A 13,194-nucleotide genomic window follows, 5' to 3' on the forward strand; every position below is an offset into this window, starting at 1 on the left:
ATGAGTGAACACCTCACTCTTCTCCTTCATGAAGTATACCCACACTTTCCTTGTGTGGTCATCAATAAATGTCACATAATACCTGCAGCCTCCCATAGACATAGTCTTCGTAGGACCCCATACATCTGAATGCACAACATCTAGTGCATTTCTGCTCACATTTCTATCACGTGGAAATACATGCTTTGTTTGCTTTCCAAATTGGCATGCTTCACATATTTTCTGCATACCTTCAACTTTAAACTTTGGCAGCCCTGTCACAATTCTTTTAGTCTGCATAGACTTCATTCTCTGCACATTCACGTGTCCAATTCTTTTATGCCAAATGTCTGTGTCTGCAACAATTCCTGAACCATTTGCAAACATCACAGGACTCACTTCAGGTATGTTTACATTCAATGTAAACATTCTGCCCACTCTGTTGCCTTTTGCAACCAACCTGCACTTGTCTTTAAAGTCTTCAACATAACAACCACCATCAGGGTTAAACCGAACATGCAAACCCTGCTCAATCATCTGGCCAACTGAAACCAGATTCTTTGTTATGTTCAAAACATGAAGTATATCTAAGGTACTTCACTTTGCCATCCTGCAGCATAGACAACCATCAGGGTTAAACCGAACATGCAAACCCTACTCAATCATCTGGCCAACTGAAACCAGATTCTTTGTTATGTTCGGAACATGAAGTACATCTGCAAGGTACTTCACTTTGCCATCCTGCATAGACAAAAGCACATCTCCAACATGGGAAATTGGATGAGCAGTGCCATCCTGTGTTTCCACAAAACCTGGTCTTTCAAGGTTTTTCATCTCCTTGAACCACTCCCCATGACTTGTCATGTGGTTCGAAGCACCTGAATCAATGTACCATACATCATCTTTATGTGCTGCTTCAACATTTTCATACATGCCATTAATGACATGCTGCATAGCAAACAACCTTTCATTATCCTCATTGTTTCTGCTCGAGGATGCATAGTTGTTTTGCTGCAATTTTCCATTTTCCATGTCAGCCTGCTTCTTATGACAATCTGCCTGCACATGTCCAGGCTTACCATAATAAAAGCATCCACGTGTATCATTATACTACCTTTGCCAATTTTCACAACCTCTTTGACTCCCCCTGCCTCTGAATTGGCCTCTTCCACCTGCGTGTTGTTGTTGTTGTTGTGAATTCTGGGACTGTTGTTGTTGCTGCTGCTAGGCCATAATTCTGATTACCTGTTTGGCCACCTCCTTGGCCGCGTCGCCTCCTCTACCTTATCCTCTTCCTGAACTTGTGTAGAAAGAAGGCTCGTTGCTCTGAATTATTTTTGTTTTGTGAAGACTGTTGGTCTTCACCCAAGCTCTTCACATCTATAATTAACATAGACACCAAATCTGTGAAATTGGGAATGTTTTCTCGAGTTTGAATAGACGTCTTGAACACCTTGTATTGTGGCCCGAGACCACGTAGATAGACTTCCACCTTATCATCATCATCTACTGAAACGCCAATAGATGCAAGGGATTCCACAATACCCTTGATCTTCAATGCATAGTCATTCACAGACATACTCTTTTTCTCCACAGTATGAAGTTCATTCTCCAACTATATCTTTTGTGCCTTGGTATTCGTTTCATAGAGTTTTACCAAGGTGTCCCACGCCTCCTTAGGGGACTTGGCATCCTGTATGTGCCCAATCATGGTGTCCTGTATATTGATAGAGAGCCAATACATAACTTTTGTGGCTCCTTGGTTCCAATCCTTGAAGTCTTTCACATCTGGTAGCAGTCGGATTGATCTTCGGTATCTCCGGTGCCTCTTCATGCTCACATTCTATGTAGTCCCAATAACCCTTTCCCATCAGGAAATTTGTCAACTTGAACCTCCAAGCATGGAAGTTGTTCTTATCAAGCTTCTCAACAATAAACTGGTTTATGCCATCATTTGATATTTTGCCAGACACACAAATTTACCAGAAACAGCACTCTGGTTTGTCTTGCACAAAGTGCTATATTTTCTGCAGAGCAGTATTGTACTACACTCAAATGTCACAACTAGTGACCTCAATGTGCATACATACATGGCTTATGATTAATGGTGGGGTGACAAAGCCCATTCATTTGACAAGATTGATCAGTCAGGGATGCCCACTTAGCCCTCTCTTATTTGCAATTATTACACATCCAATCTTATTTTGACTGGATAAGCTAGTGGAGGACGGTGAAGTTGTAGGGCTTCCAAGTGGAGAGAAGATGGGCAGCCAAGCATTGGCAAATGATTCTTTCATGTTTCTTAAGGCCCAAAGAGATAATGTTTAAAAGGCTATGGCTATTTGGGATACTTTAGTCTTGCTTTAAGGTTATATATTAATGTGTAGAAATCTTCTCTGATAAGCTATACTGAGAGAAATTTGCTTGGTTTGGGAGATGGAATGGGCAGGTTATACAAAGGGGATGCATCACACGCCACTTGGGTTATCCGATTAGAGTTGATGTTGATTCCTAGGCTTTGCTGGCATGGACTTCTGCAAGTATAAATGATAAGTTTGTGTATTGGAAATCTCAGGGTTGGCCTATGCATGTTTGGCTCAAAGTGGCACAATCCATTATGATTAGCATGATATCTTTTTTTGTCCTTTATTGCCATGGACGAGCAAAGCTTTGTATCAAATACAACAGCCGATTAGATTTATGCTATGGAAAAGAGCAGGAAATAAGCTAGGGCAGACGTGGATTTCTCAGGAACATGTTACTAATGTGAAGAGGAGTGGAGGGGAAGCCCTATTAGATGTTAGATTACACATGGACTCTAGGAGATGGCCTTTATTACAAGATATGTATGTATCTCAAGAGCCATGGGTGGTAATGACTAAGGCCCTCATAGAGGAGGTCACACTTGTGCATGGTAATACAAGGATTGATGGTACATGGTGGGATGTAGTGAATGGTTCCCAATAGGTTTGAGTGGTGGCTTCACCTCTCCTTTCTCATTTGATGATCTCATGGAAGGAGGTATAGGCACACACTAAATGGAATCCTTCAGATCAGCAGTTGCAGTTGAATTCTATGGGCAGGTGAGGTGTTAGCTATTCACGACTTTTGGAGTTGCCTGACAAACTTGTTGAGCGGCCAAAATTTAATAAAATGGCTCAATTGGGACTAGTGAGAATTATGGATGCCTTGTTGCCACATAGAGGCTGCTTATTGTCTTTTCAAAAAATCCATCAATATTTTTGGGTTCCATGTGGATATGTACAGTTCTAGGAGAAGGTGAGGGAAGGCCTTACATCGTTTGGTGATATTCCTCAATTGGAGGATTAGCAACCTTATTTAGATTGGTCATTTAGAAAGCCTTAGGACATTGTCCCCAACGTACAACAAATCAAGCGTACCATATGATGGTGGAAGATAAGCATTGGATCATTGAGAAGGCTAATATGGTATGGAACATCAAGAAAAGTAGGGCATGGTGGAAGGAAGTAAACTTACAGGGCTAATGGTCTAGGATTCCATATCAAGGAAATGTGTTCCTATCACACGTGCGAGTTAGAGGCCTACCATTGGGGGACCCATTGCAAAAGTGGCGAATCTCTTTTGGTAATTATGTGTTTTGTATAACATGCTTGGAAACATGCCCGCATTTTTTCATTTCATGTCCGATGTGCAAAGAAGGTGTAGGATTTCCTTTCTCGCGTATGGATCCCATTGACAGATAAGCCCATAAAGGTTAAAGACTAGATTTTTGACAAGATTGCGAATGAGCCGGATCACCCAGAACATTCAGTTTTCTTTCATTTTTTTAGGTGGACAGGTTTGTGGCATATCTGGTTAACTAGGAATGCCTTCATATTTGATGCAAAAGTGGGTATTGTGGGTTGTATAAAAGGGCTACTATTGTGGCAAGTCTCTTCCTTACACAGTCATCTCATTTGGTGGAGAATGACATGGCTTTATATTGGATGAGGGTACTATGAGCTACATCTGTGGTTCAGAGTAATTAGTGAGGGAAAGCTAGTACATCACATGGCAGCCATGTGGCCATTTGTAAAGTAATTTTTGGTAATATATCTTCTATTACGAAAACACACAGAGAGAGAGAGAGAGAGAGAGAGATATCTTTCACACTAACACCTTCCTCACAACCCCATAGGGCTACCGACCCATGGCCTAAAATGGAGGAACCTTCAACTACCCACACGCCATTGGCTCTAACCCATCCACAACCTCAACCTCCTACTACCACCATCCCCATTCCCAAGTCTATTTAAGGAGAAGCTCCTCTCAGCACTCCACAAGTGATATGTTTGAACAACAGACGTGTGGAACCCATGGGAGCTGAATATTCCCATCAAGAGAGTCCATCAAGAGAGTCACCAAGTAACCCATGAGCCACTCTTACCACCCTCCCCAAATCTGTCACTCACCAATTCCTAGTTCATCCAACCTCCACCACATCCACTCTTTGATTGGCCTTCCACCCTTGGGACCCTCCCACACCTACCTCAAAGGATGTCATAGATTGGTCTCTCATAGACCATCTCATTCCATTGGAATTGAGCCATGATTTTGTACTTTTAACATTGACACTCACTAGTGGGTTAAGATTATCTACTGGGATAAGATTATCTGCCATGTAGCGAAAACCTCTAAGCATTAAATCCTTTGGCCAACAATAAGAGTTCGAGAGCCAAGAGGTATACATCAAGGCAAAGGGCCAGAAGCTTAACCATTCTTAACATTTGCTTCAGGCCTTGCATGAGAATAATGCCAAGCGCCACACATGAAATCTACCAGCTTCCAAATGAGCTCGTGGTAGTCTAAGCCACCCACAAGGAGCTAGCCCACACTCACAAGTAGGACATGGATTCCCTTAGACTTCAATACCAAGCCCTAGAGGGCTGCCAAGATGGTGGTGGCAGCTAAGGCGCATGAAGCCCAACAAGACCAACTCCTAGATGTGCTCAAGCATGCTAAAGCCAAAGAGGCCCAAGCGGTCCATGCAGCTAATCAACATGTAAAGGAGTGTGAAATTGCCCTACGCAACACGAGGCAACCAAATCTCTCACTACAGTCCATGAGGAGTGTACTCACGCAATGAGCAAAGCAGCTGCTCAAAAAGCAGCCTCAAGACCTCCTCCTCCAAGCACATGCCAACGTTCATATGATGGAAACCCTTCTCTCGGATGCTAGCATTGGAAGGGCGTGACCAAAGGAAGCTAGAAATGCTTCTCTCATGAGCCATTAACCTCGACACTTTGCGAACCATGAGCTCGAACCTGCCTAACTCTAACTCCAACCCATAACCCTTGAATCATTCCACGAAGGGTCAGATCTCAATGAGGAACCACCGCCAACTACTTAGGAAGAAGCTACCTACTTAAGAAGAAGCTAGTGAAGATAATGGGAAGGGCCCATGGGTGTCCTTGCATATCCATAAACACAAGCTCACATACCCACTACCAACAATCATGCAAGATCTCACATTCCAAGGTAACTTCCATAGCCACCTAGATACACCATTTGACATGGACAAAATCTATATGGTGAACTAATACATGGATCACCTATTTGCCCAGTGGAAGATCAACCATCTGTGTGGAACATTAGAGGAGGTTAGCACTTTGTTGATTCTAGAGACTACCCAACTACATGTCACATAGGAGTCCACCCGAGTGGCACACGATGCCCTATCTCCCCAGTGATCACCAAATGTGGAAGTAATATATGGTCGCATACATAGAGAAGTTTACATTGACCCCTAGTTCATGTCAATCAAAAGAAGGTGATCACCAAATGTGGTGAGAATCTATGGTCGCATACCTAGAGAGAAGTCTGCATTTGCCCCAAGTTCATGTCAATCAAAAGAAGGTGGGCTTGGCTTAAGTTTTTGTGCATGGAAGGAATAGGGCCACCTACTATACAACTTCCCATACATTCTCCTCACCACCACAAAGGTGGCTCCAAATGAAGAACTTCAATGACCTCAAGTACGCCAAGGTCCTTGACCCCACTATCCACATGCTAATTCTTCTAGCTCATCATTCTCATCCTTAAGGAGGTGCCCAAACCAAGAACCAATGAAAAGAAAAGGTGATTGGTTTTCAATCTCACTGAAGGTCTCAACTTTCGATAGATAGATATTTATAGCACAATCAAATACTTTCATGGGTATAGAGTAGACACTAGACACTTTCATGGGTATAGAGTAGACACTAGACACTTTCAGACATTCTAGATACTGGGTTTTCGAAGTTCTTTGAGAGCATGTGCCGATTTAGTCGATGGATTTCCTACAAGCCCTTCATCACATTTTTTTATGAGATTGGCGACACATTTGGTACCATGCCGAGCCCTATCTACTACTTTCCACATTCTTTATGGGCCCACTTTCAGTACAAAACCTTTGTCTAGAGGTACTACACACGTTCTTTATGGGCCCACTTTTGGTACAAAAACCTTTGTCCATGAGTATCACACACAAGCTACCTAAAAAAAGAGTTGAAGAAAGCGGAATTAAAAGTGTCAAAGAAAGTAGTGTGTTGGGGTTTTCACCTGGAAGAAGCTTCTACATGGGTCTCTTCCTAATGCCCATACATGTGCCACTTATAATATATACATGGGCTCGGCATGCTATAGACACATGGGAACCACTATTTCCCAAACCAACAGCCATTTAGGTACATCTCTAGATGGGAGACCATGGTAGATGCAAGCCTTACCCATGGTACAACCCATATTGCCTAGACCTTCCTTATATCAGCAAGAACCTTCTACGACCTTATATTTGGCCACACCCCTTGATCCATATTGCCTCTATTCCAAGTGCTCAACAACACCAAATCCTTCAAGCCATAGAGGGGGAAACCGAGCTCCATTGTAACCATATGTAAAATCCGTTGTCATGCCTCAAACAATGTAATAATCTTGACTCCCAAAGAAAAGGTAAAGAAAGCAACAAAGAGTCGAAGAAAGTAGTTGAGTTGGTGAAATGTTTGTGTTTGGAGAAGTGCACACGCATGGACACATGTTATGTCCATTGCCCATGCATGTCACTTGTATATTCCACTCTACAAGCATCACACTTTTTTCACTTCTCACATCTCATAGCACCACCCACAAGCACAAGAACCTATAACTAACCTCATCAACACCAACCCTCCACGTATATCTCTGGATGATAGGGGGACCACCACCCACCACAAGCGCATACAACTAACCTCGTCTCAACACCAACCTATGGTATGACCCATCTCCTAGAGAACCCTCGACCTTATACGTACCTCCAAAGAGCTTTAATGCATGTAACCTATGCTTCAACTCCAACACAACCTTGCCCATGGCTGACATTTTTACTAATAAGCCTCATCTCTTAGCATCATGCTAATATTAGGATATATTTTCATGTTGTTCCATGAAGGTCTAGATTGCCATCTCCCCATGTTAATTATTCCATAACGTTCTTGGTTCTTATTTGCCAATCATAGGGTGCTAATTGCTTCTACCAACTTACTTAAATTTGAAGGGTCTATGCCACTTCCACAACCAATCGAGGGCTATCATCATGAAGAACCTCTACATTAATTTTCACCTTTCATGCCACCTCACCAAGTTGCCTACCATCAAGCTTCCCTGCCCTAGATCCAGTCGCAAACCATACCAGTTAACCTCGGCTGTCAGCTTAGGATCGGCCCCAAACCATACCACTTAACCTCGACCGCCGCCAACTTCATGGTGTATCTTGGACCATCCACACCTTTGCCACCCGGTAGTAGCATGTGACCACAACCTTGGGTGATGTGAGGACACGGTCACCAAGGGGATATGTCAACCACTCCATAGGTTAACATGGTTTCACTCACCTAACCTACCATAAGGAACTTTCTTATCTTACCTACTTAAACGGGCACTCATCTTTCTCATAAAGAAGCATTAGAACATATACAGTAGCCTTACCTTGTTCTTAACATTAAAAATAGGCAAAAGTCTATAGACTTCATGTACATACTTAAGACTAGTGCGAAGTAAAGAGGCACACTATGAGAGCAAGTTAGCGATGGACATACCACCGACGGGCTGCAAAACTAGGCAAATTCTTGGAGAAAAAGAGAAAATCCAAGTAAAGGAAGAAATCTCTAAGGAGGATCAGAAAGAGGGAAAAAGAAAACCACAAGAGGTCAATCAAGAAAGATTAAGAGTATCTAAAACAAGTAAAGGGAAAGTAGTTAAAGAGAAACCAAGAACAGAAGTATGGACACCAAAAGCAACAAGACTAAGATAGGGTGTCAAGAAGTTAATCAAGAAAGAGAAAGAGTATCTAAAACACATAAAGGGAACTTAGCAAAAAAGAAACCAAGAACAGAAGTATGGACACCAAAAGTATGACTGAGATAAGGTGTCTCAGTAAGAGGAATCAAGCCAAGCAAAGAAACAAGAAAGAAGTGAGAAAGAAGAAGAAAATAACAAGGGAAGAATACTAAAAAATTTAGGAAAGCAAAAAGTAGGAGAAACGATGTGAGAAAGTAGAAAGTAGGGTATAAAACCCTAGCCATGGAAACAAAACAAAAGATCAAGAGGGAAAATCCAAAGAAGATGGAAAAGATTGAGCAGGAAATTAACAAAAAGGTCAACTACAAGAGGGCAAGGAGGTCGAGGGTACTAGTAAAACAATAGTACATGAGGCCGAGAGTACTAGAGAACAATAATAGCACCTGAGGTTGAGGGTTTTGAGAAACACGAATCAAGCTCTCCTAATGACAAAATAATTTCCTAAATAGACACTAATCTAAACTAATTAAATATGATTAATCTAAGGTGGATGTAATATAAGTGAACTCATGATGATGAGTATGTGTAATAGACTCAAGTACAATTAGGTTACAAGATTAAGACTTGTACTCATAATAAAGAGGCTTGCGATGTGTGCAAGTGATATGATTCATTGTTTGAAATGGCCCCCTTTTATATAAGGAGGTACACCCTTGGACTTGTACATCAATGTGGGATAAATCCCTTTGCTCATGTGGCTTCATGTGAGACTTTGCACTTTCTTGGCTTACTCAACTCACTCCCTACCTCTTCCTTGTGCTCTTTGGCACCACATTTCTCAACACCCCCCCTTGGTGCCAAATCTTTAAGCTAATCAAGGTGGTTAGATGTTACAAAATATTGTTTGACTTTTTACTTTCTACATTCCCAAATATGCTTTGAGCAACTTTGGCTTATGTGCTACTTTAGCACTTCCCCCCCTTGATGATGACTGGACCTATCTTTTGTTGAGATATCGAGCTCATTTAGTGAGGCGGTGGACACTGATGACCCGCCTGGGGGATAGGCCCCACACTTACACCATTGGCATGGTTGGTGAGATCATGGATGATATGCGGCTAGTGGGATGACAGGGTGTGTGACAGCCATTCTTGGCATAGTTATAGTGCGAGCTCATTTAGTTAGGTTCACACTATAGAGAACCTTAGTATGTATTTGGTTGAGTACCTTTTCATATGTGTGTACTCTTATCTTTGTATATGGTGTGTTGAGTGTTGTGTGAAGAAGATGAAGATTTTCAGTCTCTCACCTTGTGTGTTCTCTTTTAGGGTTTGTGAGTGTGTGTGTGCTTGCAAGAGCTCAAGCTCTCTTCTCCCCTGCATATTTTCAACTAACGTGATCATAAGCCTTTTTGATATCTAGTTGAATCATAACCACCTCTTGCCTGGAAGCCCTTGCATAATTAATTCCAATTTGTACATTTTGTATATTATGCAAAAGAGGGTAAAATTGACAAGGGCATATCCCCGACGTCCTCGTTTGCATGCTGGCGTGTGTCCTGCTTGCTCGTCTCTCGAGACAGGAATGATGGTGTCACAACGGAGAGCCTGGATGTCAACATTCTGGGTCTCCCTCCTCTCCTTCTCCCAATCAATATCGTCCTCTATTTCTGGAGCTTCCTGAGCTCCATCTTTGCAGAAGACCACCTTCACCTTGAGGTCCAGGAAAATCCTCAAAGTTCTCTTGCAGATGGAGGTAGATGATGAATCCCTCATAAAACGAACAAAGCTGCATTTTCTTTTGTGGAGTGGGCATTTCCGCTCCTCGTGAGAAGAGCACTGGACGGTGACCTGCTAAGAAGATGTCTAAGCTTTCGTACGACTTCCTTTGTCCGCTTCAAGTTAAGGGCATGAGAACGAACAGAACACCTTCAAACTAGTAGAAGTAACATTTGTGAACTCAAGGTGCTGAGTAGCAAGCTGGAAATCAAGGGACCTTAACACGTCTGCAACAAGAACAAACTCAGCGTTGAACATTTTAAAAATCTTTGGCTGGCGATGGTGTTGTTTGACTTTGTAGATAAAGTCAAACAGCCTGACTTCAGGTGTCTCAACAATAGTTTCATCTTCCTCCCCCCCACAACTGCAAAATTGCTTGGGTCAGCCTATATTCGTCCAAAAATCAACAGAAGCAAACAAGTCGTCCATGAGCACCAAATTTGAACAATGTGAAGAATTTATTTGCAAACAGCAACAGAATAGAAAATGACCATGACAACATGAAGGGAGCGAGTTGTATGCAAAGAAATATCTCTCATCGCGTTGTAATGGTCGTTTTTTCAAGTAACTAAATAACCCTCGACAATGGCAAAAAACGAGATATACCAATGCTAAAAATTAGAATGACACCAAAACGTGACGGTAGCCATCCCTATTATAGGAAGATTAGTAGAAAACTACTGGAAGCTTAAGAAAATAAGAACATGACAAAAAGCTGAGCGTAGTAGACATTCTCTCTTTAAAAATGACCACAACAACGCGAACGGGAGTTCATCTTAATGAAAAGAATATGCCTCCTCACGTTGTTATGGTTATTTTGGAGCAATATGCATAATTTAATCCAAATAAAGAGAAATATGAGGAAATCATAAGGTAAAAACACATAAAAGGGTAAGAGTTACCCCCATAATGGATGACAAGGAAGAATTGAGGGCTTGACGAAGGTGCAGTGAAGGACTAAGACAAAGATGGGGAAACGATAAAAAAAGGAATGAGAGTGGGAACGTTGGGCAGGCTCGAGTAAAGGGCTCAAAGACCGAGACTTTTTCCACGTGGCTCAAGACTAACAGAAAGTGCATGATGTGATTGACATGGTGCATTCAATGCCAATTAATGCTATATTTAATTTTGCATGACTTCACTTTCGTCATCGTGGGACTCCCCACCACTAATGCTTGTGTGTCTTCGTCGTCATCTTCATCTTCACAAAGACGAAAGATTACGCTATTGCTTTCATCTTTGTCCTCATGACTACGCTATTCCGTGGCTGATTTCACGACCTCGCACGGGTACTACAGTGACGTGCATTGGGTTTTTTGGCTGATTTCATAGTTTTCGAATTTCATTGTCGGTATTCGCTATTGGGGTCACCTTTCGATTTCTGTGTCGTTTTCATGTTTCTCTAAGATACGACCTTTGTATAGGTGCTTGTCTAATGTAGGTAGCTCAGAAAACATTGTATCTGTTGAGATATCGAGCTCGTCTAGTGAGGCGGTGGCCACTGATGACCCGCCTGGGGGATAGGCCCCACACTTACACCACTGGCATGGTTGGTGTGATCTTGGGTGATATGCGGCCAATGGGATGACAGGCTGTGTGATAGCCATTCTAGAGACTGGCATAGTTATAGCGCCAGCTCATTTAGTCGGGCTCACACTATAGAGAACCCGTGTATGTATTTGGTTGAGTACCTTTCATATTGTGTGTACTCTTATCTTGTATATGGTGTTGAGTGTTGAGTAGAGAAGAAGAAGATTTTCAGCCTCTCACCTTGTGTGTTCTCTATTAGGGTTTTGTGAGTGTGTATGTGTGCTTGCAAGAGCTCAAGCTCTCTTCCCCCCTGCATCTTTTCATGGTATCAGAGCCTGGTTCGTGCTAAGGGCTGAGCTGTAAGCAAGAGAACCACAGGAAGCGGTACGAGGGTAAGAGCTTCAACTACTCTTCCCTATTTGTGGTGGTGACTACACCCTTGTCGGGAGCTCTACGGCGGGAGGCACCGGCAAACGATCTCTGATTGAGGAGCTTTCTTCGCGGGAGTAAAGCTATAGGGCAACTATACTGTCCTATCGGACAGCATTTTCTCCGTTTTTCAGAAAGCAGGTGATTTCGAGCACTGCGGGTAAGTCATCGATTCTCTGCAGAACTCTGTTTTAAGAACTGCAGGAAGACAGATTGACTGTGCAGACACTGTGGGTGCTGCAAAGAGGTCTACAGTTGCCATTGGGTGTATGTATGCACATTGAAGTCACTGGTTGTGACATTTGAGAGTACTACAGTACCGCTGCAGAAAATACAGCATTTGTGCAGGAAAAACCAAAGTGCAGTTTCTGGTAAAATTGTGTGTTTGGCAAGATGTCTAATGATGGCATAACACAGATTGTGGCTGAGAAGCTAGATAAGAATAACTTCCATGCTTGGAGGTTCAGATTGACGAATTTCCTAATGGGAAAAGGCTATTGGGACTACATAGAAGGTGAGCATGAAGAGGCACCGGAGATACCGGATATAAATCCGACTGCTGCAGATGTGAAAGAGTTTAAAGACTGGAACCAAGGAGCCAGGAAGGTTATGTATTGGCTATCCATTAGTATACAGGACACCATGATTGGGCACATTCAGTATGCCAAGTCCCCCAAGGAGGCGTGGGACACCTTGGTAAAGCTTTATGAAACAAACACCAAGGCACGTAAGATACAGTTGAAGAATGAACTTCATACTATGGAGAAAAAGAGCATGTCTGTGAATGACTATGCGCTGAAGATAAAGGGTATTGTGGAATCCCTTGCATCTATTGGTGTGTCAGTAGATGATGATGACAAGGTGGAAGTCTGTCTACGTGGTCTCGGGCCACAATACAAGGCGTTCAAGACGTCCATTCAGACTCGGGAAAACATTCCCAACTTTACAGATTTGGTGTCTATGCTGATTATCGAAGAGAAGAGCTTGGGTGAAGATCAACAGTCTTCACAAAGCAAAAACAGTTCAGAGCAACAGGCCTTCTACACGAGTTCAGGAAGAGGACGAGGTAGAGGAGGCCGTGGACGCGGTCAAGGAGGTGGCCGAACAGGTAATCAGAATTATGGCGAGCAGCAGCAACAACAACAACAATCCCAGAATCAACAACAACAACAACACGCAGGTGGAAGAGGCAAATTCACAGGCA

This window comes from Cibotium barometz, chromosome 10 (genome assembly GCF_041138505.1).
Source record: "Cibotium barometz isolate CiBa-2024 chromosome 10, ASM4113850v1, whole genome shotgun sequence".
In the NCBI taxonomy this organism is placed as follows: Eukaryota; Viridiplantae; Streptophyta; class Polypodiopsida; order Cyatheales; family Cibotiaceae; genus Cibotium; species Cibotium barometz.